Below are 27,120 nucleotides of genomic sequence, written 5' to 3' on the forward strand. Positions count from 1 at the left end.
GAAATGGAGTGATTCAAGGGGTGAAGGGGGACAGATTAGGTTACTCATAACAAAAATATGTGATCTTGGGGATAACTGGTTCTGCTTTTACATGCAACAAAAATATCCAACACTAAAAGACATATTTTAAATATTTCATCTGCACGACCATAGCAGAGTCAGTAGTGATTGAAATATTGTGAAGTGTGCTTCATCAGATAGAGTGTGTTGATTTGGGGTTCCAAATGTTCAAAGGAATAAGAAGACCAGTCACAGAGCTTCAGATACATTGTGTTGCTTAGTTAAATATATATATGTATGAATTATATATAAAAATATACATTGTGTATTTAATTATATATTATATAATTATATGAATATATTGAATTTAAACTATAAAATTCAAACATAAGTGCTATGAACTGAATTGCTTACCCCTAAAATTTATATGTTCAAGCCCTAAACCCCAAATATGATGATATTTGGAAGTGAGACATTTGGGAGGTAATTAGATTTAGATGAGGTCATGAGAATGGGACCCTCATGATGGGATTAGTGCCTTTATAAGAAGAGATACAGAGAGCTTGCACTCTCTCAACCTCCCCACCCCATCCCACCCCTCCCCCACCATGTGGGGAAAGAGCAAGAAGACATTTGTCTACAAGCCAGGAAGAGAGCTCTTACCAGAAACTGTACTGACACCTCCATCTTGGACTTCTAGCCTGCAAAACCATGAGGTCATAAATATCTGTTGTTTAAGCTAAGCAGATTATTGTATTTTATTATGGCAGCCTGAGATGACTAAGACAGTAAGTTTGAAACAACTTTTTAGTCCTTTAGAATTTAGAAAGAATTTTTAGTTCTTTAGAGATTTATGATATAACCTTCAAATTACTAGTTTCTAATAATTTAAATAATTATTGGAAGCTCTGTTTCAGACAGTAAGGCACACTAGATGTTCTGCCAGGTCTTCTTCCCATTGTGAAATAACTAGACCTTGCATAAAATAAAGCATTTGACTCATGGGTCAGATTTGACCCCCAGGTGACAGGTTGCCAATCCCTGCTATGTAACAATGAAAACTAGTGATTATATATATAGTATGTCATTTTTGTAAGACTCAAAAGCAAACAAATCTAAGTAACATGTTGTGATAAAACTATTTTTAAAAGAATTAGAAAGATAAACACAAAATTCAGTATAATAATTACATCTGGGGAAGGAAGAGGAATGAAAACAGAAGTAGATGAAACACTATTAATAATACTCTAGCTCTTAAATTGGGTGGTAGAATCATGGGGGTCATGATTCTTTTGTTTAATATTTTTTTGTTTCAAATTTTAAACAATGAAAACATCAGTGCATCCCTAAATGATATAATTTTATGGAAGTTAATTGTTTTTAGTAGTTAGGTCAATGACTCTCCATGACATCATATTTTTCACCACTGAAGAACCAGTGGTGAATGAAGACTTTCAGGTGAAATAATTGAATAAATTAATTCAGACAGACTTACATGAGCAATTATAAATTTCTTTCACATATATAAATATTGTATATATACATATTGCCATAAAAATTTTAAATTTGAAATACTGGATAAAGTAATCTATTTCCTGAAGTTTAAAACAGGTCATAAGATTATGTTTATATGATTCAAAGACAAAGGCTCAATGGCTATATTGTATAGCAGGAATAGTTATAATATCTGTCAACTGTATGTATATATTTTCTAAATATACACGTTATGCAAAGAAATTATAAAACCTCAAAACTATAGTTTTCCTAAAATACATATGGCATTGTATACAGGGTGTTGGCCTGGTGCTAAGTAATTATGGGAAATAAAGTGAATGTGATCTTTAAGTTATACAGGCTTATATCAGGTTTCTGCAAAAAACATAAAATTCCTCTTTCTAAGGGTCTGCAGGGGAAACACAGAATATTAATTTCATGAAGTTCCATTCCAGTATTTCTGTAAGAATTATATGTCTGGATAAGGCAGCCACTACATACTAGCACTAATATAGTTGAAAACATTGCATGAATTGAATAAGAATATTTCCATCCAAAAAGTGCCAAATAACAGATCATCTCAAGTGAATGGAGAAAGGTATAATTATGGGTGCATTTAATACCTGTAATGAATTCAACTTTGAAAGCTTTCCATCGTTTATACGTCATATACTGGTTATAAATAAAATTTTAAAAGGTATAGCACAAAGAGAACATTAAAACTTCAAAGATTTTATACACACACACATATACTGTATTTGTTATGTTGCAATGACATACTATATTATTCAGTTATGTGAGATCTCAGCTGCCAAGCAAAACATATTTGTCCAATCTGAAACTATAGATTTTTCTTTTCTTCTGTTCAAATTATTTAGATTTAAGCTAGCATTTATAACTATCAAAGCCTAATGGATGATCAGACAAAGACTTAGAAAAAATATTCATATATTATAAGTTAAAAATATGAGTTTTTGAGAAAAAAATCACCACTCTATAATAAATTGAGGTGCTAAAAAGATTTCATGGAATAAGTAAAGTAATACTACTTAATGTTATTCAGATAAACTGAACATATTTCATGAGCAATGTTTTAACTTTAAAAAAATTGTAAAAATAAACTTTGGAGCAGTATTGTAGGTCCCGAAAGACAAATTTTTTAAAGTTTAAGTGCCAATGATATTTAAGAGTTGGAATGAAAAGCATGGTAGGTGTCTTTCAAGTTATGATAACAATCTCTGTAATAGACCCTGAATTTTCAGCCATCTTAATGGATTTGCCCATTATTGATTACGTTGGTCATTGCCAAGAATATTAAAGTAAATAGACCTTTTATGTATTTATTCACCACTCACTAAAAAGCAGATCTAGCAATTACATATTAAGTGCTTAGAATGTATTAGTCCCAGAAGGTAAAAAGATAAATCACATAATCTTGAGAATCATATCGTCTAATGAAAGAATATGTTTTTAAAATTTAATTGGCTTTCATTTTAGTGATAAACACAAAACTATGATTTCTATTAGAAACACTTTTATGTTGAAATATTGTTTTACCTCCTTAATAGCTGTTACATTTTCCCCACCTTTTCCAACCAAGATCACCAAGATGGCACTTCATTTATCATACCTTGACCAATTTATATTGTTTTCTTTTTATGGCTATATTTATAGTATATATGTCTATTTATGATATATAATTTATTTAGAAAATTTATGTATGCTCAATGAAGAGAAGTGGTGAACAGTAAAGTACACAAATAACATTAATATCATCTAGATTTCTACCACAAATAAATGATCTCTGCTAATATATTTTCATAGCTTCCTCCAGACACAGATTCAGATACAGGTATGGGTCTGGGAATGAGTCTATGTCACTAAGTAAATGGAAGTGTGTGAAGCAGGCAGGAAAGGATATTCTTGCATGCCTGAGAAAAAATGACCACTGGTTAAAAGGCAGCACTTAAAGAAAGTACAAATGCTGAAGAAGAATATATGGACATTTAAAACTCTTGTATGTGTTTTTTATAATAAAAAATAAAAGTAAGCCATGAAAAAAAAGAATATATGGACGTTTGGAGGTCCTGGGCATGGTGATTATAACCATTTCCTAGCACTTTGCTACTCCAAACATGGTCCACAGACCAGGAATGTTAGCATCACCTGGGAACTTGTCAGAAATGCAGACTCTCGTGTCTCACCCTATACTTACTGAATCAGAATCTGCATTTTAGCAATATTCCTCTGATTTTCATGCACATTAAAATTTGAGAAGCACCACTCTAGATGCCTTGCGATGCCTACCAATTTGTATACAATTAGTATATACCTACCAATTTTAATTAATATTCCTTTTAAAACAAAACCTATTGTACTTTTTAGTATCTTCTGCTTTAAAATTAACATCATTTCACAGATATTTTCCCATGTCAATGAACATTTCTCTAAATAGAATTTAATGGCTGTATGGAAGTCGACCTTATTAGATAAATACTTTTAATGAATTAAATGAATTCATATTTTAATGAATATACACCAAGTAGAGAATGTGAAATCAGGGCCAACTTATCCATTAAGCACAATAGACACAGTGCCTAGACCACAGTACTTTAAGGGGCCCATTAAATCGTTTTAATTTCTTATAAAATAAGAATTAAAAAAATAAACTTTTACATAGAAGAAAATATTTTAATATATGATCTTAATATGTCCAGCTTTATAAAAGCACTATAAAATATAATTTTTCATATGATTTTTTTGATAAGTCTAGTTACCATCTGTCACCATACAAAAATATTACATTATTATTGATTACATTTCTCACAATGTACATTTCATCCCTATGACTCATTTATTCTGTAACTGGAAGTTTGTGCCTCTTAATTTCCATCACCTATTTTACTCATTTCTCCACCCCTCTCCCCTCTGGCTACCACCTGTTGGGTCTCTGTATCTGACTCTGTTTCTGTTTTGTTATGTTTGCTCATTTGTTTTGTTTTTAGGTTCCTCATATAAGTGAAATCATAGTGTTTGATTTGACTTACTTCTGATTGTCAAAGTGAGACAGACTTCATTTGACTTACTTCATTTAGCATAATACCCTCTAGGTCTATCCACATTGTTGAAAATGGCAAGAGTTCATTCTCTTTTAAGGCAGAGTAATATTCCGTTGGCTACACATACCACATCTTCTTTATCCATTCATCTATTGTTGGGCATTTAGGTTGCTTCTGTATCTTGGCTATTGAATAATGCTGCAGTCAACATAGGGGTGCATATATCTTTTCAAATTCATGTTTTTGCTTTCTTTGGAAAAATACGCAAAAGTAGAATGGCTGGATTTATATGACTTTTTATAGAGAAAGGGAACCAGGAAGGCAAAATTTCCTAGGGCCCAAAAAAGTCATAGTGTAGCCTTGTGATGAATAACAAAACACCCTCAAAATGAAAGAAATCCTTGACAGTTGCCTCAGTAGCATCTCCTATTTTATCTCTGTCATTAATTGTTTGATCTGTTTTTCAGATAGGATATAACTCCCCCCCCCAAAGAAAAGATCTTGATGAAAATCAATCATTTGTATACAATTAGTATATACCTACCAATTTTAATTAATATTCCTTTTAAAACAAAACCTATTGTACTTTTTAGTATCTTCTGCTTTAAAATTAACATCATTTCACAGATATTTTCCCATGTCAATGAACATTTCTCTAAATAGAATTTAATGGCTGTATGGAAGTCGACCTTATTAGATAAATACTTTTAATGAATTTGTTGAGCATATTCATTTAGTTTCCAATTCTCACTATTATAAATAACACTGTGATAAATAAATATCCTCGCTGTAAATCCATGATTATTTCCTTCAGAGAAATTCTTAAAGTGAAATTATTGGTTCATTGGGTATACACTTTTTAAACTTATTCTGTTGTTGTTAACTTTCAATTTTGATAATTTCAAACTTACAGAAAAGTTGCAGGACTCATACAGGGAACTCTATGTTCTTTACCTAGATTTACCCATTTTGCCCTTTGTTCCATTGCTTTGTACTCTGAATTCCCTCTCTCTCTCTTTACACACACACACACACACACACACGCATGCACTCACACACACGCACATGCACACATACATACCCATTTGAGAGTAAGTTGATACAATCCTGCTCCTTTACCATTAAATACTTCAGCTTGCTTTTCCTAAGGGCAAGCAGGTTCTGCTACATCACCACAATAAAATTACCAAAATCAGGGAATTAACACTGTTATACTACTATTATCTATTACACAATCCATATTTAAATGATATCAACTGCCCCAGCAAAGTTCTTTTGAGTTCCTCAACCACGTCTACTACTTCCCTGCCCCAGAATACAATCCAGGATTCACAATGTGTTCATTGTTATTTAGTCTCCTTCAACCTAGAGGAGTTCCTCATTGTCATTCTTATTCTGGACATTTTTGTGGTTATTGATATTCATAACCAAATAGCCCTCCAAATAATATTGCTTCTACTGAGAAAAACAGCATATAAGAATGTCCATTTATTCATATATTACTAACATAAACATTAATATTCTTGTTCATCTTTCTAATCTGAAAATCACAATATAAATTTTTTTCTTTAAATATTTATTTCTTAGATTACAAGTGAAGCTGAATATTTTTTCATATATGTATAACCATTTTTCGTCTCTTTCTTCATTAATTACTTGTTCATATATTTTGCTTATCCTATAGGGGACTTTGTCTCATTTGTCTCTTTATTGACATAAGTATTGTATACTCTTTATATAACAGAAATCCTAATGTTTTGCCAACAAAAAATTTTTCCCAAGTCATTTATGGTGCTTGATAAATAGAAACTTTTTATTTTTATGTAGTGATATATAATCAGTTTTCTTTTAGTTACTTTTGCCTTTGGAATTGGGTTTGGCAAAATCTTCCCACCCCAATATTATCTGAATATCATTCTAAATTTTTATCTAATTATTTTATAACTCTTTTTTACATTTATGTTTAAGCATTATAAAATATATTTTGTTATCTAACCTATATTTTCACAAAATTTAACCAATTAGTCTATCTCTATTTTCCCACTGATTTGGAATGCCAACTTTATTTTATATTAAATACTGACCAAAATAAATGCATGTCCAAATTCAATATTTTAGAAGAAACAGGAATCAGAATTCTAAACTAGAAGAAACCTTAGAAATCATAGGATACCATCCATTAATGCAGATAAAAGAAAATATACATTTATCTGATGACTCAAAACTGGTAATAAAAATTTAAAGGAGGTTAAGGTTGTTTTTTGTTTTGTTTCATTTTAGCTGGGACCTCACAGATAATAATTTAGTAATATCCATGAGCAAAGGGGTAGAGGCAATTTTATTTGCTTTTCCTTTTTATATTTCAAATAAGCCATATAGAAATTAGTTTGTTTATTCATCTAAGTTCACTTTTACTTTCAAATCCCCAGGCTTAAAATTTTGATAAAAAGAGTGGAAGTTTCTGTAGCATCCATTAGCAAGATATCTAATACGTGTGGACCACAGCCTACTACCCATGTACCCTTTATATTACATAAGATAGCATGTTCGTTGCCAAACATACGTTTGAGAAATTAAATGATTTTTAGTGTAAATGTATTTAATGAAACTAGCAAACTTAGACTTGTTTAAATGTCAGTAAAATATTAAGTACCATGTGTTTTGTGCCAAGCAGTTAAAATTGTTTTTGGAAGAATATGAAATTAATTGTTCAAAAAAAAAAGAGAGACTTTAGTGACTTAAAGTACTTCACAATCAATGTTATCAGTTAATGCATCTCTTGGCAATTATTAAACTCTAGGGAACAGCATGAATATCCTTATCAAGTCTGGAAAGACACTAATGGGGAGGAGAATGGACTGTGCTTGAATTTACATGTGGGCATAAGCCCAGAGAAACGTGAAGGAAGAAAACATAAAAACACCCTCAGGCTCAATGCCTGGGGCAGATATATTGTGCAGCCACTAAAGTCTCCAATAGCACCATTTCCTTCATTAATCCACTGTTTTATTCCTTTACTTTCTTTTGTATTTTTGGATGCTTTTCAATTTTAAGGACAGCTAGATTTTTAAAAATCCATATGCATTACTTACTTCTTAGGTTATTAACTCAAATCCATGATTAGTAAGAAAGTCATATTAAGGTTAAAAATGTGTGGCAGAGTTTGGGTTACTTGAATATGTAAGTTATTAATTATAATAACAGAAAAAAACACTAAAAAAACACTAAAAATCACTAAGCACTTGTTGCCAGGCACTGTTCTAAGCATCTTACAATTACTATTTTATTTAATCCTTCAAATCATCTTATAAGATATTTGCTAATTTTGTCTGCACTTTACAGATGAGAAGACTGAGGCAGGGTGAAGTTCAATAACTATTTTAGTTTTAACCTGATGGAAAACTTTTTACTTTCCTGGCTTGGGAAATGCAGCTATTGAATGTAATTGCACTTTTTAAAATGTCTCAATATCATAAATGCCTACATTACTTTTTAAAATATAAATGATAATTGTACTGAAAGTATCAGCAGGTAAAGGAAGATACGGGCAGGACTAAATCCAGATTTTTGTTTGTTTTGCTTTGTTTCATTTTTGCCTTGGTTTTAGTTTTGATTTTCTAGTAGATATCTGAGTGAAGTCTCAGTCTATAAAATTGATTAAAGGAGAAAAAATATATATAGATACTTGAAGAATCTGAATAGTCAGTTGCCAGTTCATCTAGATGAGTCACATTTTGAATGAGGGCAAAAAAATTGCCCATCTCCAGGAGGATGGAGGTGAGAAGTAGAAGTCCCAGTGCAGCACAAGGGATGTGGAGAGGTGAGAACGTTTCCCGGTGAAAGGTTGGAGAAAGTGGTTTGTGCCAAAGAACACTTTGCTCTACATTCTGTTTCTGCCATTAACTACATTCACACCACTGCCTCCTAAGCAGCAATACGAGCTGCGGCTCCTTCAGAATCCAGGGATGTCTTCTTGAAACCATAAGGAAGGGCTTTGGCTGATGGCTTAGCCAAAAATGTATGATTGTAAGAGTTCAAGATAGTCACCGCCACAAGGTCAAAGAACCTAAATTATCAGGTTTGCCAGCTGAAATTAGTATTTGATCCAATGTTTTAATTTATTCCCATATCACCTAGGTCATGTTGTTAAGTGTTCCTGTGAAAACCATGGTGTGGTTATATTATTTCACTAATATAATCACAAAGTCTCTGCTTTAAAACAGTGCATATACTGTGATTAAGCTAAGGAAGAATTGTATCGTTTAGGACAAGGGAGGTTTTGTAAAGGACTAGTAGGAAACAATGGACTATGGTGAGGTTGAGAGGGACCAGAAAAGTCTCCTCCTCCGCATTCTGTCTCCCACTGAAAGCTCCATAGATCCTCTTTTGGTTAAGGCTCAGCATGTGAACGTTAAGAGGTAAATAGTATGTTGGGGAAGGAAAAGAAGAAATGGAAAGAGTCAACGTTAGCTGAGCACCTTCGACCAACTAGGCCTAGGAACTGTGAAGATCTCCACAGATCCTCACAGCCTGTAAAGGAGGTGGCGTTATCTCTGTGTTAGAAGTGAAGAAAAGAAATTTCATAATGAGGTTAAATAACTTGTACGTTCATACTACTGTCAAGTAGTAGAGACAGGATTCAAACTCGGGTCTTTTTGTATTCTGAGTTTACATACACTTAAATCAGCTTTAGAGCCATAGTTTAAATAGTTTATCAACTGGCTTAGCTACCTAGCGAAATCCAGTAAAAATGGTCATGGATAAGACAGATACATTTCGGTCACTATGGGATAGAAAGCATATGAGAAGAGGGGAGAAAGCAGTGGGATTGGTATTAAGTTTTCAACCTTTCTTAGAAGAAGCAGTTATGGATTTCCCTCCTTAAAGAAAAATATTCTAATCTTCTCTGGAATGCCAATTCAACTTTGGTTCATATTAATATGCATTCCAATTCAACTTTGGTTTGTAATAATATGCAGATACTATGGGTACACTATATATAAGTGAACAAAAAACCCTGTAGAAATAGGACAGATTAGTAACAATTCTACATTTTCCTGTGTCTCTTTCTTCTATTTTTTTTCTTTACAGAAGTACACTTTCTTTCAAAATTATTTTTGTTGCAGGAACAAAGAACTGAATGAAACTATTGAAATGATTCTAGCCTTGTAATGCTAGGAAAGATGCCCACCAACATGTTCTGTTCTAGAAAGTGAGACAACTGTGTAACATTTTATCAGTTTAATTACCAACTCCATTTAAACAGAACTCCCTGGGGAAGGTAGAATTTGAATCTTTACAGTGTACAATTATCTTCACCCAGTCAGTGCATAAAATGAACTACACTGTTCCCGGTTCTCAGTTCAAAATTTTTTTAAATGTTGTAAGATATAAACACAGCATGTGAGCAAACATTGTTTGCTGCTGGATTGTTCAAAAATGTATTCACACAAACAATTGTTGGGATAATTATTAATGATAAAAATATTCAAAGTTGCAGTGACTCTGCATTTGAAGTCTAGTATGTGTCATTTGTTTTATTCATGATAAACAGATCATTTAGTTGGAAAAATCCCATCTGCTTAGATATATCTCTTATTATTTATGAGAACCATGTTTAGGAATGCAGGCGGCACATGTGCATAATTAATCCTGAAGAGAATTAGACATTGTTTGATTCACAGCTGAATGCAATTAGCATTAGGAAGTTTACATATGTTGGCAATAACACAGATTAGCAACTAAAGTGCTTGTTAAAAAATTTAACCTGAGGCTGCTGGAGCAGACCTCTCTTAATGATGCTTTAAATGTTGTTGATGAAGTAATAATCAATTTTGTTTTATAAATAGTAAATCAAGAATTTAGGTCTAATTAGCAGTGCTACAGATCACTTCACTTACATATCAGATGTACTTGTGATGTGTGCTATGAACTTTCTCGGAGTCTTGTGTGCAAACAGTTGTTATGGGAAAGACGTGAACCTTTCTGGAAAAAAAGAAATCATTTTCCAGCTAGAGAAGAGTGAGGCATCTACCTTTTGGAAGGACTTCATTGGAGATGTTTAGCAGGAGAGCTCTGTCTTTGTCTCTCTGCAGCTTTTAATTGCGAGAGACTTCGCAAGCAGAGCCGTTAGGCAGCTTTACAGACTGTGAAACAGAGTCATCTAATGGGAAGGGAGGAGAGAATGAAACTGACGAAAATGAGGCCGAATGTAAAATTGAGCTATAATTGTTTGTACTTCAACTTTGAGAAGTTCACCATTAATTAAAACGTTTCTGCACCACTCATCACCAGACTGGCAAAAAGGAGGCAAGGCTGTCTGTGAGGCAGCCCTGGATCCTTCAGGAAAGCAAGCAAGGCCTTTAAGGAGGGAGGAAACATCTCTAGCACACAAAGGCTGTAGAGTCACCAGAATGCAGGGTGGTCAACCTCACGTGACACTTTTCACACAGCCCTCAGATAGGATTCTGGCTCTTCCTGTGCCTCATTATAAATTAGTATTGTAAGTTTTCAGAATCAATGGGGATATAGACACAATTTATTTAGGAAACATTTACCCTATTTCATAGAGTCTGTCTCACATTTCTTTTTTCACATTTTAACATCTCTGAAATGTGGGTGCCTCTCACAATGATGCCATCCTAGAATTAACTGACAACTTTCTTTCTTAAAATAATGGATTTTTTTCCATAAAATAATATGAATAGCATCTTAGCTTCAATTAAATATAGAACTGAATGCCTCTTCTGTACCAGGCACTGTGCTAAGGATGAGGAATAAATGAGATAGAATAGAATACAAAAGGAGTATAATAAAGGTATGTACAATGAACATGCTTGAGATTGAACTTGCAGAATGCTAACTGCATTTACTTAGTGGCTTAACAAGTATATGAACATGAAGTCTTGTAACAGGGTCATACATTAACACCCAGTGTCGTTATAGTGACTCTTTTCTGGATGATAAACAAAGTCAGTGGATGGAGTAGAATGTAAGCTCTGTGGGCGCAGGGAGTTTTGTCTGTTTGTTCACTGCAGTGTTCCTATCACTGAGAACAGTGCTTGGCACATGGAGTCACTCAATAATTACTCATCGAATGAAGACCAAACCAGGCCAAGGGTTGGCTTTGCCCTGGGAGCAAAGATAGTTTATATTTTTGTGTGTTTTTTTTTTTTGCAGTACGCGGGCCTCCCACTGTTGTGGCCTCTGCCGTCGCGGAGCACAGGCTCCGGATGCGCAGGCTCAGCGGCCGTGGCTCACGGGCCCAGCTGCTCTGCAGCATGTGGGATCTTCCTGGACCGGGGCACGAACCCGCGTCCCCTGCATCGGCAGGCGGACTCTCAACTACTGCGCCACCAGGGAAGCCCGCAAAGATAGTTTTTATACTTGTAAATGGTTGAAAACAAAAATCAAAGGAAGAGTAATATTTTACGGCATACTAAAAGGGCAGAAAGTTCGAATTTCCGTGTGTGTAAATAAAGTTTCATTGGCACACGTCCACACTCATTCACATTTTGTGTGTGACTGTTTTCTCACTACAAAGGCAGAGCTGAGTTGTTGTAAAAGTGACCTTAGGGCCTACAAAGCCTAAAATATTTACTATTTACAGAATAGTAAGATATTGGCACCTACAGAAAAGGTTTGCTTAGCCTGAGACTAAGCTATTGTTGTCAGAGAGATAAGCTCTCAGGAGATCAGGTCCAGCCCAGGAGTCCTGTGTTCTCACCAATTCCTGCTCATGGAATCACCTCCGGTTCCTCAGCCCACTGGTTGAGGAAGCTTGAGCATCATCACTGATTACATATGTGATGACAGGGAAGCTGAACTCCATTCCCAGCCCCCTCACATACATCCCCTGCAATTGCCCCTTGACCTTCATAAAATTAAATTAATTTTGGCTCTCCTAGTAGAAATGCAGAAGCTGAATTGTATATTTAAAGCTTCATGATAATACCTCCTGGTGCATGTTCCAATTTGGTGCAACTTGAATCCATTTAGCTTCTATCCAAGAAGGCCGGTTATAGAAAGAAAGTACCAGTTGAATTTCATTATCAAAATACTGTGTGTTATGTGGTCTTCAGATGCAAACCTGGGGGAGTGTTGCACTTTTTTTTTTTTTTTTTTTTTTCTCAGCGGACTCTCAACCACTGCGCCACCAGGGAAGCCCCTGCACTTTTAATTAAAGATGATCAGTTCTGAAGGTCCTCTCCTCATTCACATCTGCTCTGCGCTAGATGTTTTCACTTGGCCACTGAGAGTACAATGATCATAAAAGAATCACAAAGCATGGACAGACAGGCAGGGAGCCAACACAGTCTGAGAGTATCTGAGATCAGGGCAATGTTGCAAGTGAATCAGCTGTTCAAACGTGGTTCCCCTGGACCTTGGCCCAGTCACTGACAGTACATAGAAAGTAACCTTTAAAGGGAAGGCATATAGGCATGGGTAGAGAAAGGACATTTGTTCATTGTAATGCTCTAAGTTCTCGTCTCCCTTTCACCTCTCAGCGGCACAACCTGCTAGAGACAGGAGCTCATTCTGCATGCAAACAGAGACACAACTATCCCGTGATTACAGGCTTGCAAATCTCTAAGCACCATCACCCAGTACCACACACTTATCACCCATAAATATTTTAGTATAAATTAGTAAGATCAGAACTCTCTAAGAACACAGAGCTGAGAAAAGAAACAGGATTGCAAACAAAATTTTTGAAAAGCTCGATCAAATGTCAAAGTTGAGGGCATGGGGTGTTGTCAACAGGCCAAATCTACAGTCATTTGTTGGGAAGCTGTTGAGTAATCAACACGTACCTAGAAAGAGATGCTAAAACTTGGAGGAAGAACATTTGTTATAGAGACTACTAAGTGCCCAGTACCCATTTCCCCTTCTGCCTTTTAGTTACACACACACACACACACACACACACACACACACACACACAGAGTTTTAGCAGGGAATGTGTCAACCCACTAGATAGTTTCTCACTTTCCTTATTGTTAAGTGTGCCCATGTGTCTAAATTCTGGCCAATGAGAAGTGAACAGAGATAATATTTGCAGTTTCTATACCACACCCCTTAAAGGAGGCTTCTTATTCTCCACTGTATCTCTTTTCTCCTTCCTGTGTGCAAGAATAAGGATATGGTACTGGTAATCTAGGGTATTAATCTGCTAATCGACAGGCTGGATGCCTTAAACAACAGAAATATATTTTCTCACAGTTCAGGAAGCTAGAAGTCCAAGATCAAGGTGCCATCAGGTTTGGTTTCTGGTGAGGGCTCTCTTTCTCACTTGTAGATAGCTGCCGTCTCACCGAGTCCTCACATGGCCCTTCCTGTGTGCACAGAGAGAGAGAGAGAGATCTGGTGTCTCTTCCTCTTTTTATAAGGATGCTAGTCCTATGGGATTAAGGCCCCATTTCACTTAAACTTTACTACTTTCTTACAGGCCCTATCTCCAAATACAGTCACATTAGGTGTTAGAACTTCAACATAGGAGTTTGGGGAGGGGTACAAGTCAGTCCATAAGAGCCAGCTTTGATGAATCCCCTGGGTGATGGCGAAGCACCATGATGGAAGACACCTGGGTCCTGGATGACTTCTTAATGTAGAAATAGAAGTGTGGAACCTCTTTGGACTGCCCACCCCCCTCAGGACTGTTCTCTCTCAGCTACTGGGTTTCTGGATGTGTTTGTTATAGCAGCTGTATCTTAACTAACAGAGTGTAAGAGAAGAGAGCCAAAAGATCCTTTCTCTTACTTTACAACTCGGCTTGGAGAAAAAAAACAGAACAGGTCATCCATCGTCTTATCTGAAACTCTTTTTGAATGTGCTTTGACTCCATTTAATACTAATCTAATTATATTTAAATAGGCAAATGCTTAGAAATCACAGTCTCATCTTCATGTAACAACTCTCTATCTAATCTGTTGCAATAGAATTAGTTTTGGTCCTAATTTGTGATAGATGTGGAACTACCAAAGGTAAAAATTCAGATATTTATATTAATTATGTTTCTCGCCAAGATCATGTTGCCAACTTGAAAGACTGTGTTCATTTTTTAAAATAGATACCTCTGTAAAAATACAATAATTTGTGATGAAATTAAAGGACTTCATGAAAACTCCTTCTTTAGAATCCTTACAAAAGAAGGGAGTTATTGGGTTTCTTTTTGGAATAATAGAATCTTCTAAAAGTAGGTTACGGTGGTGGTTGTATAATTCTGTGGACATACTAAAAACCACGGAACTGTATTCTTTAAATGGGTGAATTACATACATGTAATATGTGGGAAAACTAAGTGAAAAACTCTACAACTTTAGAATTATATTTCAGGAATAAAAAATGCATGAGGGGCACTAAGAAAACCAAGTCAGCCTTTGCTCTGGTATACAGTTATCCTGGTGGAGCCAAATAGCTCTGTGTATCTGGAAAAAGGGATACCGAAGGGGCCCTGTGGCATGCATGGGAGCTGGACTGAAAGCCAACATTTCCCTACAGAGGTCACTAGGTTAAACATGTAATCTCCAGAAGACAAGAGACATGTAGCAATGGGGGTCTTGGAACCTACACAACAATCTATGTTCTGCCTTCAGACAGGTCCCTCACACGATGGACACAACACCTACACACAATCCCACAAACTCCCCCCACACACACACATCTTGTTTATTTGGTTCCGTAGGTTTTTTTTCTTGGAGATGAATATTAATTAAATACTTTTATCAAACCAGTTGAATTAATTGGCCCCTTCTATACTTTATTCTGAATTTGATACTTCTGAATAAATGAAAGTCTTTATGTCTTTGCGGGGGGGGGGGAATCCTCAGTCCCAAGCAACGATTTAGTTGTAGGGATTGTTGAGACTCATGCCTTCTTAACCTAAGTATCTAGTTTGCCTTCACCTGTATGTTTATTCTTTTTTATCAGTGTTGGTGTAAGTCACGATTGGAGCATCTTAGAAAATTTCGTAATTTTCACATTTCACTTCTAGCTTAATTCCTTTTCTTATGTCTTCTCTAGATCTAGAGAACAGTGGGTCATTATTTTTCTATACGGTTCTTGAACTGTGGGTACTGTTAGACCTTTCTCTTGGCTAATAATCCTGTTCCTTTGCTTAAACTTTCCTTTATAACTTTTATTTCTCAACCCTTTAACAACTTTCATTGAGGTCCTCAGTTGACATAAATAGTCATTTTCACTTTTTTTTTCCTCTGCATGATTATTTGAAACAGTATTTCTAAGAAAAAAATTAACATACCTTTAAATGGTTTTACACTATGCACATTAGAAGGTCTAAAGAAATACACTCCCAAGATTCAAGAAGACTGGTAATTACTTTTGAAAACTTAGACTCAACTATGTAGCTCCAGAAAATGGGATAAAATAAAACATGTGCGTTTTATTTGTCTGAACGAAAAGATTTGCCATGATAATTACAATTTGGCAAGTCTATTGTGAGGCCCCTGGGGTAGAAAAAAAAAACCCTACAGCCTATATGGGGTAATAGAAACAAGAGCAATAACCAGCATGGGATAATATAGGCAGAAAAAATCACTCAAAAAACTAAGTCCTCCTTTCTTTAACAAAATTACAAAATTAGTAGGTGAAAGAAAAGTATTTAGTTTAATGCACCTGGTCAGCCATAAAGCTTTCAATAAAGTTTTACCTTGAAATGCAATTCCAATTATCTTATGAAAAAAGGATAACTTTTGAGACAACTAAAACCTTTTACCTAATAAAATGCCTACCAAAGCTTTTGAAGCCTAATATCAGGCAAGGGAATATGAGAAGTGGGCTTGCTTCACTGTTTAGAGAACAAGGGGATACATGTGGCATAGCTGCAGCTACCTCTCCCTACTGACCTTCCCCTCAAAGACCAGAGCTTTAGTCTCTGGGGGGGAAAAAAAGCACCAGAAATGTGGGAGTCCAGGACATCAAGCATTTTTGAGGGTAGACATAATGCAGGGGGTCACGTGATGCATGGTATCATGTATCATGTGACCCCCTGGGACCAGCTCCCTCCCCTGGGACCCCCAGGGTGTCATGCCTGCAGCCAATCTTACACCCACATACCCAACAGCAGGAGATATAGAGGAGTCTTGTCTGGAGAAAATAAAGAACTCCAGTAAAAAGACCCATAGACTCTGACATTTAAAGATCTTCTCACATAAATATCCATGTTGAAAATCTTTCCCATACACTAAGAGATGTCATCCAGTTTTTCTTTTTCAATTTGTAAATGTACTTCTTTAGTTTGAATGAACAGCCAAGGAACACCAAATATTTGAGGAGTCTCCAGTACAAAATACAGAGTGACACAAATAAGGAGAGTAAACTGGGAGAAAATGGAGACAATAAAAAGCACCAAAGAAAACTTTTATAAGCTATTATTATTATCCTGATTGATGAGAGAAGATATCACACCTAGAAGAAACAGGGTGTTATTAAGAAAAGGAATAATCAAAGAACAAGGACTATTAGAATTTAAAATATGATTACTGGAAAATATTTTCAGAAGGTATGGAAGATAGTGTTAAGGAAATGCCCAGAGTGGAAAAATAAGACAAATCCTATAGGAGAGGAAAAAATAGAGAATAAACTTAAGAGATACAAAATACAGAAATAAAGTGTTGGTGAAAGTCCAGATTGAAACATCTTACAAAGTTTCATAATTTCCTAAAGAAAATACAGGTGACAAAATCAATTGAGAAGCATTCCACAGAACTGAAGATCATATGTCTCCAAATGGAAAGGGCCAACTAGGGACCAAGCAGAGGAGAGAAGCATCTTCACGAAAGCAGATTGTTAGGAACTTTCAGAAAAACAGGAATTAAAAAAAGATCCTAAGAACTTCTTAAAGAATAGAAGCAAGTCATGGAGAAATGCTTAAGAGCAAGACGTTGTATTGAAATTCTTAAAAGCGACCCTGATCTCCAGAAGACTGTGGCTCGATGCCTACAAAATTTCATTATGAAGGGGTTTCAAAGTTATTAATCATATGTGAAGGTAGACATCCTCAGATAGTCAATATCTAAAATAAATAAATGTGTTTCCTATGCACTCTTTCTTAGGAAAGTGGTAGAAGATATGCTTAGAAATACAGGAGAAAAAAACAGGAAAGAAGATCCAGGAATCAAGGGTTCAAGTACAGGAAACCAGCACAGGTAGAGACCAATATGTCAGCTATGTACCACCCAGAAAGAATGTAGGTTAGAGTAAGAGGTGGAGGGCCGAGGTGGGGGGTGGAGGTGGGGTAGTACTGCTTAGTGTTTTAGTGTGTTTCAACACTTAGAAAAAACACTCCCATATTTTGGGAGTATTTATTTTAAAAACGACTTCATACCAAATATAAATGAAAAATAGTTATAGAAAAACTATAGGGAAATAATAGGGAAAATAAATAATAGGGAAATAATGATGCAATACTCATGCCGGGAAAAACAAGAAGCTTTATTAGAAGAGAAATGTAATCAAAAGTCACTTTTTGGCCCCAAAGTGAAAAATATTTGTGTAACAATAGTTGTGTTAACACTGATTGTTACCTTAACCAGAAAATTGTAATTTAACTATATCGAGAGATTGGGAGAGATCGTAAGAGAGAGGTAAATTCTATACTTCCAAAACTAAAAGTCAGTATACTATTTCTACAATTATTAAAATAAGAAATGGATATATATTATATATGGAGATAGATATGAACTTGGGAATTCTGGTACATATATATGTAGGATATATATAATATATGTGAGTTTCAGAAGCACCTTAAAGGTATTGAAAGTGGTTGTCTTTACAGAGCAGAATAATTAGGTGTTATAGTAAGGACTGTTGGATTGTGTGTTGTAAGCCTTTGAGCACTACATGCATTTATTATTTTCAGAAAGTTGAACACAATTAAAATCATAAATATAGTACTCATAGGAATAAGTAGGTTTAGAAGATTACACAGAGTTCTTTCCAATTCAGTCAAACTAACTGGTTAGGTTAAGTAGTTACCTTTATCTTTTGACTGGTCAGTGTTTTATTTTTTAATTAAAAAATTTTTTTTGAAGTTTCTGGGAACTGGACATTAAGTAGAACCTCTTGGACAAATTCAGACTTGCAGTTACAATAGGTACATAGATTAGGTGACAATTTGTAAAGTGCTCTTTATAAATATGATGTCATCTTATTAGTTTATATGCACAGAATTTTATATGTTTTACTTGGTTTCCTCAAGTGATTTTGTTTGGCATGTATAGAAATACATATCTCAGTTAAAAAATTAAAACCATATAAAATCCCTGAAGGTATTAGAGGGGTATACTGTTCATCTAAAACTTTATGTCTGTATATTTTATGGCTTCACATCTCTACCCAAGACTTTTCGTCTTCAAATTTTCTTCCCCCTTTTTGATTCCTGCTCCTTTTTGCCCACATGGTGACTAAATTTCTCCCAGGCTCTTTAGGACCTCATGTAGCTACTGAGGGCAATTATGGCTAAAAGATACTAAGCTGAAAGGAGCTTCAAGAAATGCTGCGAAGCACCAGTCACTGCAAACTCTGAAAGGCACTGTTGGCTCTCGACCTCATGAAGATAAACTTCCCACAAATAGTCTGAGTTGAATATGGGCCAAGGCTGGTAGGCATTCAGTATGGACTTGATGTCTGCAGGAGTCGAAGCAAAAAAAAATAAAATGAGTAAACAGTCACTCAACTTGGTCAAAAATGAGAATTTTCACCAAGAATTGTATGATACAGTACAAAATCTAAGTACACACAAGCAGCTGGTCTATTCACAAAAACCAATAGAGAAAAACATCAAACTGGTTATTTGGCAAGTGGAAAAAAATAATAACCAAAAAGAAAAAAAGTTTCGCTTAGTTCTTTTACTTCACAGTTTTGTTGCATTCTCAGTTCAAACATTGTAAAAATAAACTGCTTTGCCTCAGCTTTTGGAAATACCTGTTTCTGTGTTATTTTTGATGACTTAAAAGGGAGCATACCATTCTGAATTTCACAGTGACCGATGTGTTTGTACCACGAAGAGAATCTTTTATTTCAGGAAGCAGCCAAAAGCAATTAAGGAAGACTGTATTCATCCCAGTAGAATACACCCTGTTAAACTAATTGGAACATTATACACTACAATCTTGGCAAAATGTACCAACTATGAAGAGGTGTCACCGTCTTAATAATTCTATGATGGCCATAGGAGGACAAACAGGTGTTGTTGACAAGTGTTTGATCTTCATAAGTCTGCCACTGTGACAAACTACAAACTATATTTTATCCTCTACTTCTGTGATCCTTCACCCAGATAAGAACCAACACCTGGCATCTTTTCAAATTTTCTTTTTTTTTTTTTCCTTTTACATCAGTGGCAAAAGTTAAAAAGGTAACATGAAAAGAAAGATGAAACAGGAATACCGTTCAAATTGAAGGACTGTAGTTTCAAGTTTCAATCCTGTATCAAAACATCTCCGCCTTATCTTCTTTTCCAGTCATCACAAATGATGAGTATAAAGAGATACACAAACATCAGTACAATGCTGTGTGTGTACTGCAATCCAAAAATCACAGCCACAAAATTATACCTGACATATCAAAAACCGACAGTCACATCCTCAAGATTTCCTCCTCTCATTCCCATGGACCTTCTTGATTAATAAATCTGACACATAAAAAGCATCCATATGACTAAAGTGCCAGTTACTGGAAAGACCGTTTTGATCTATTTCTCAACTTTTAGAAGAAATATTCTCTTTTGCATGAATACAGGATCTGTTCACTCACTGCCAGCTTTCAAATGACCACCTCTTGAAGTTTAATTTTAAGTTTTAAATAAATATTGTATGCATGCAGAATAATTACGATGCTCTAGAGAGATACTGTATAATGACATTGATTCTTTTTTATCTGAAAATGCCAAGCCCTTAAGGCGCAAAGTCTGCATTTGCTACAGATGTGGGAAGGTTCACTCCATGTGTTAAATTTCAGAAGGAGTATGCATGGCACTTTCATTAAAACGCTAGCGGTATTTCCTGAGTAAACTCCAATTTTCATGAGTTTAAAACTTTTTTCTGTAAGACTCATCTGGTCTAAGCTACAGAAAGGAACTCACTGGCCTTCAAATGAATGTTTTATATACATACATACATATATATATATATATATATATTTAAATGCACAAAACATTTCTTCATTCTGAAAATGAACGAGTCTAATAAAATTTAGTTTGTGGATATACGAAAATCCTTTTCACAGTCATCCATCATGTTGCATAGTATTTTACAAATACACCTGCATGTTGCTCTTTAAAGACTAAAATGTTTGTTAGGCTTGCGTCTATATCTGGTATCACAGTACCCTACCAAACTCCATAGATATTATCATGCATCTTTCTCACATATTTAGAAACATGATGAAAATAAGGCAAGGATCAGAGATAGATATTAGCATTATATCTTGCCTTCCATGTTCTCTGTGGGGATTCCTTGAAAAATTATATTTTATTTAAATATAACCACACTCATAATGTAGCAGCCATACGCATACGTTAAGAAGGATGATTCTACGTTAAGAACATACACAGATTCAAGAACCTGTTTAAATATGTTGGCTCATCAAAATATTTTGGTAAAATCAGACAAAAAAACTTTAAAATATTGTCAATTTTTTAACAGTCAAATGTTATTTGACATAAATTTTCTCAGAAGTTATTTTTGATCAATAGCTTATAGGGGCTGATACCTTCCAAGGCATCAGCAAGTCTCAATGCTCTTCTTTCAACATGTTTCTAAATCTGACTGTTGCCCATCAACTCCAGGCTACCATCCTGGCCTGGCCGTAACTGTCTGACACCTGGACCACTGTTGTAGTTTCTAATGATCTTGCTGCTCCCAAACTGGCTCCTGGTAACACTACAGTCATAGTTCTGCATGGCAGCCAGAGTTAATTCTTTCAAAACAGAAATCAGATAGTTTCACTCTCTACTCACAACCCTCTAGTGGATCTAGATGATCCTTAGACTAGAATAAAACCCATCCTGCTCTCTGCCCCCACTAAACCTCTCCACTGCCCCCTCCCCCCGGCATATTCTCCAACTTCGTACCCCATCATTTCTCCTTCCTTCACTCTGCTCTGGTCAAGGCTACATTTACTTCCTTCAATGAGGAAAGCGCCTTGCCTCAAGGTCTTTGAACTTGCTGATCCTTGAATATTTTCTCCCGTATTTTTCATGACTCCCTCTTTCCTTCCCTTCAACAAAGAATTCTTCCCTGAACACCCTTTTCAAAATGCCGCTCTTCACACTGTTTCTTTCTTCTGCTTTCTTTTTCTTCATTGTGTTTATTACTATCTGAATTGAAGTTATTTGTACATGTGTTTATGGTGAATCTTGATCACCGTAAGCTCTGTGAGGCCTGGGACTTTCTCTGTCCTATTTGTTGCCATTTTTCCAGGACCTAAAATAGTACCTAAGCAATGAAAATAAAGGAATGGATATGTGAATGAATCTAGAGGAGGTAAATGGCTGATCTTTGATTTGATATATTTTTATTTTCAGACATGTTAGGTTGGTTTATATGTGAACACTTAGCTAGAGGCTCATTTGTCCATGCCCATGAGTGCTGGCATATATCATCTCAAACATAGTTTTTTTTTTTGGCTGCTCTGGGTCGTGTTCAGCACGCAAGATCTTCATTGCAACGTGCAGATCTATAGTGGTGGCATGCAGGTTCTTTAGTTACGGCACGCAGGTTCTTTAGTTGCCGCATGCAGGCTCTTTTAGTTGTGGCATGTAGGCTCTTAGTTGCAGCATGCAGGATCTAGTTCCCTGACCAGCGGACCGAACCCAGGCCCCCTGCATTGGGAGCATGAAGTCTTAACCACTGCACAACCGGGGAAGTCTCATATCATCTCAAACTTTTGATTGCCACATTTGAAGTTCTCTGCCGTACCTATGAAACTTGCCACAGGTGCTGCTTTCAACTTTCTCTATAGTGGCATAATTTACTCGAAATACTACAGTCTAACAGATATATATATATATGAATCAAACATTTCAAAGCATGGACATAATGTAAGTAATGCAAAAATTCTGATTCTGCCCTTTTCTTCTGAGCCCCTCAATTATGTATGCAACTGATGTATGAGCTTTAAGGATTTTCTGTCTTTGAAGAATGTTTCTAAATATATTTCTCACAATTTCTCTAATCTACCTCCTGCCCTATAGAACTGACCACTCTCTTCTTTTCTACATAACTATTATAATAATAGTTCCCATTACATTGAGTTACAATTACAAAATCTATGTACCTCTCTGAACTGTCTCTGAGCAACTTGTAACTAGCATATTTTATCATTACAATGTCCAGTACCTAACAAATATCGAATAAATATTTGCTGAGTTAATGAGTAAACGAATGAATGAATGTATATTCTCTTTCCATGTACTTTAGTAAGTTGGAATTTTTGGCAACTGATTAAAAAAATACACTTTTAAAAGAGTTATTCATAAATCAAATGTATATAAAATCAGAATTGTTTTATTTCCTTTAAAGATAAATCCATTATTCTCATTCATATTCAAGCTTTCTACGTGTATTTTTTTTCTTTTGAACATCCCTCTCTTTCTAATTTATTCTGTATCCATTTAGTTAATGCTGATTATAATTAATTGTTTTGATCTTCATGTAGATGTCACACGGACTTTTATAGACATTCCATTATAATTAAACATACATTAATGGACATTTAAAGCATGCAACCATTTTTTCATAAAGCTTATATCTGTGGTCCACTGCTGGTGAAATGACCCAATAATATATCAGAACAGTAGTTTGTAATTTTGATAGAGAACACACTTGGCTTTCAAGTTTTTAAATCAAGGTGCTTTTCCAGTTGAATACCAAATGCATTGCACAGATTCTCTTTACATATGAGTATTATCTATTGTCATGGGCAGATTTAAGTGTAGTGCTGAGGGCAGCCTAACTAGATTAAGTCTGTAGTTATTGCCCAGACATATATTAAAAAAATATGTTAAACTGCTGTTGGAAAATTTAAATAATTAAAAATAAGTTTTAATCCACTGTCAGGTAAATTTTATTTCTAACTTGACCTTTTTTTTTCTGTCTTTTTAAAAATAATTTTATCTCCTTGCTATCATTAAAAAGACTTACTTGGTATTTGTTCAAAAATTCTTTATACGTTCTATCTCAAGATTTTCCATCGATGTCTTAGACTGGCCTAAGGTCCTACAGAGGTGTTCAGCATTTCACATTATAGCCACAGAGGCTTCACTCATGTCTGTTTTATATATTGGAGGTCTGCCTAAAGTTTCTTCTAGTCCTGCAACTAGAGTTTTCAAACTTTTACTCTACTATTTGATAATGTTTTTAGTCATCATTTCATAAAATTTTGGAAGGAGTATTTTGGCTTGTGACTATGCATTTCATATAATAAAGTCATATTTCATTCGGTAAAGATTTTTTATCTTTCATTATAGACTGTTTAGTAAATATCATCATAAGTTTTATAGAACCCATAGAAACTGAGTGCCTGTTAGATTCTAAATGTACTCCCTTCCTTCCTTTGGAAAAAGCTACTTCACTAACCAGTTTTCTTTAATTGTCAGATAGATGAGTTCCAGTGTAAGGAGTGTTCTTAGAGAATAAGAAGAGATCACAGATATTGATTACATCCAACTTCCAGTTTCAGAAAAAAAAAAAAACCTACGTTAAACTGTCAGTAAACACTGTTTCTAGAAAACTAGACTTCATTTGCATTATAGGAAAAAGACATTTGTTTTAATTTCTTTTATGAAATCCCCACAGGGATTGGTTCACATCGACTGATGTGATCTTGATGTGAAAGGAATATGGGCGCCTTTTGACAAAATCATCCTGGAAATGATGGAACTTGACATGTCTTACCTTCTCTTCTCTGGAATCCTTCAGTACACTAGTAACCAATCAGTCTGAGTGGTCTCAGTTGACACTGAGTCTAAAAATTAGGAAGACTTTTTATATATAAATTATATATATATAATATATATACCTAAATATGAATTATATAAATTTTGTCTATCTTTCTACCTATTTATCATTGATACATACTGATGATATAAATGAAAGATATGCTTATTCCACTTTTCAGGGGATCTGTTTACCTATACCTAGGGGAGCGGTGCATGGTAGAAAGAGTAGGGATTCTGAAGATAGACCTACGTCTAGTTGCATACGTACATCTTCCTCCTGTCGTGTGACTTTGGAGAGTTCATCTAATTTCCCTGAGTGTTAGTTTCCTCATCCATGACGAGTGGACAGTAAAGTATTCTTATGATCCTTAAATTGATTAATGTATTTTCTGACTCTCTCATGGTCAAGGTATGAGTTGGGGGCTGATGAAGTTGGTGAAGTCATTGTGGAGGTGGTTAGTAGCTGTGGGGCTGAATTATAGTGCAGAGGGGTTATCTCACTGGAGCGTGGCTCAAGATATTTGCATTTCTTGATCCAATTATCAAGCACATGATTAAGCCAGGAGGAGAAAGCCATCGTTTCAGGATGAAATTAGTATTATAATGTTCCCAGATATTTCTTTCTGAATATAGGATGCTGAACTGTGTATTTATTTCTTTAAAATATAAGCCCCCCAAATGGCTACAAGTAAAAATGTACTCGCTTTTCCTAAAATAAAAGGCCAACTTAAAAAAAACAAAAAACTCGGCATGTTTGACTCGATGTAGAGTATAATTTTCCATAAACTTGGAGAACAACCTTCACAAATTTATTCAATTTATCTAGCCAGTTTTGTTGAAACTGGAATGTTGACAGGGTCTTACTCCCAGGTGCCTAGAGGGACATTTCTAAAACTGTGAAAACAGCATATCTATATTTATAATAGGAAGTGTGAAATCTCCAGTATTTTTTTAAGATTTTGAGCGCAGTCTCTAGTTGAGCTGCAGAGCTTAGTTTCTAAAACAAAATTGCCCATGGAAATGCTTATTGATAAGCAAGACCATGTGAGGATAAAGATAGAAATCAGCCATCAGCTAGAGGGTGTGCTCAGTTTTTGATCAATCTTTCTGGTTTCAATGATTCTCTCTTCTCAGGTGTCCAGGGCCTACATCAAAGTCCTCCTCACAAATATTTTCTCAACTAGCTCTATTCAGTGTGCTGTTTTATAATCACCTATGCTACCTCCCCACCTCCATCACAGACTAATTCTCCTGAGACTGTTTTTCTCATGGATTGTGTTTGCTACCAGGAATAACTAACTAAAATCTGAATTAGTTTATGTGATTCCTTTCCCAACTAATGTGGTTAATTGTAGTGAATCTCCATAAGAAAATGGCCAGTGTTCCCAGTTTTAGTTTTCATTGGAAAAATAATTTGGAGCAAGACCAAAATTTGAGAAGTAAAGTCTTTAATTATACCAAATCCACCATCCTCTAGAGTCACTCAGTTCTTTAATAAGACACAGGTGATATTTCTTCCCTATGATCCCCATATCTTCTGTTGTAGAAGAATCAGTGGGCTATTTCTCTTGCCTACTACCCACCTTAAATACAACCAGTGGTCTATGAAACTGTCAGCTGGAAAAAGGGTGAGCAGTCAAATATCGAAGTCATGACAAGGAGGCATAAGGTTGTATTCAGGGTTTGTCTTCAAGGATCATTTAGGTACATGTAGTGTCTGAAGGCTTTAGGAGGGACTAAATGATTTGTAACTTTATGCTTTCTCCTTATGGAAATACAACCTTAAAAACACTCATCTGAGAAAACTGCTATTTTTTCTCCAGGGGAGCCATCCCTGTCAACTCATGAAAAGAATCAGATCAATTCGGTTACCTGCATAAAGATTACTTACTTTATGTCATGAATTTTTACCATTAACCAAGCTGTTTGTCCCTTAGCACTTTAGTCCATTAAGAATTTATTCTACCAATTTTCTTCCATGGGGGAGACAAACTGAACAGCTATTTCCTAAGAACCTTCTCTTTCTGTTGTACTTCCAAGGAATTGATACCTATTGTTGAAATATCTGTAGAATTTATCAGAGGAGACTGAAAAAGAGGAGATATGGAAGTTGCTTCTAAAAATAGAGTTATAGCTTGTCTGCTACATTCACTATCACTTTCAAAAGTAGGGCCAAGTTTAAAATAGAATAAACATTAAAATCAGATAGACCTGGACTTAATACATTGTCTACTTAGTAGCTGTGTGACCTCGGAGAAGTTACTTTTAACTTCTGTGCCTCTCAGTTTCCACATCTTTAAAATGGAAATATAAATCACTATTTCTCAGGAGTTCCAAGAGGCACTGAAGTCAATGTTGTGCCTGGCATGTAGTAAGCAATTTGTAAATGTCAAGTTTCTTCCCGCTCTCACCACCCCACCCCATCCCACCCCCACTGCCCTGAGTCTAATGCTAATTAATTGACAACAGCTAATTACACTTAGTGTTTAAATTTGCAAAGGAGTCTAGTGATTTTCAGTTACAAGTTGAAATCACAAATTATTTTATAACCAATTTAGTGTCAATCATAATATTCTTTTTTTTTTTTTTTTTTTTTTTTTTTTTGGG

Source organism: Neophocaena asiaeorientalis, unplaced genomic scaffold, assembly GCF_003031525.2.
Source record: "Neophocaena asiaeorientalis asiaeorientalis breed wild unplaced genomic scaffold, Neophocaena_asiaeorientalis_V1.1 scaffold116, whole genome shotgun sequence".
Lineage (NCBI taxonomy): Eukaryota > Metazoa > Chordata > Mammalia > Artiodactyla > Phocoenidae > Neophocaena > Neophocaena asiaeorientalis.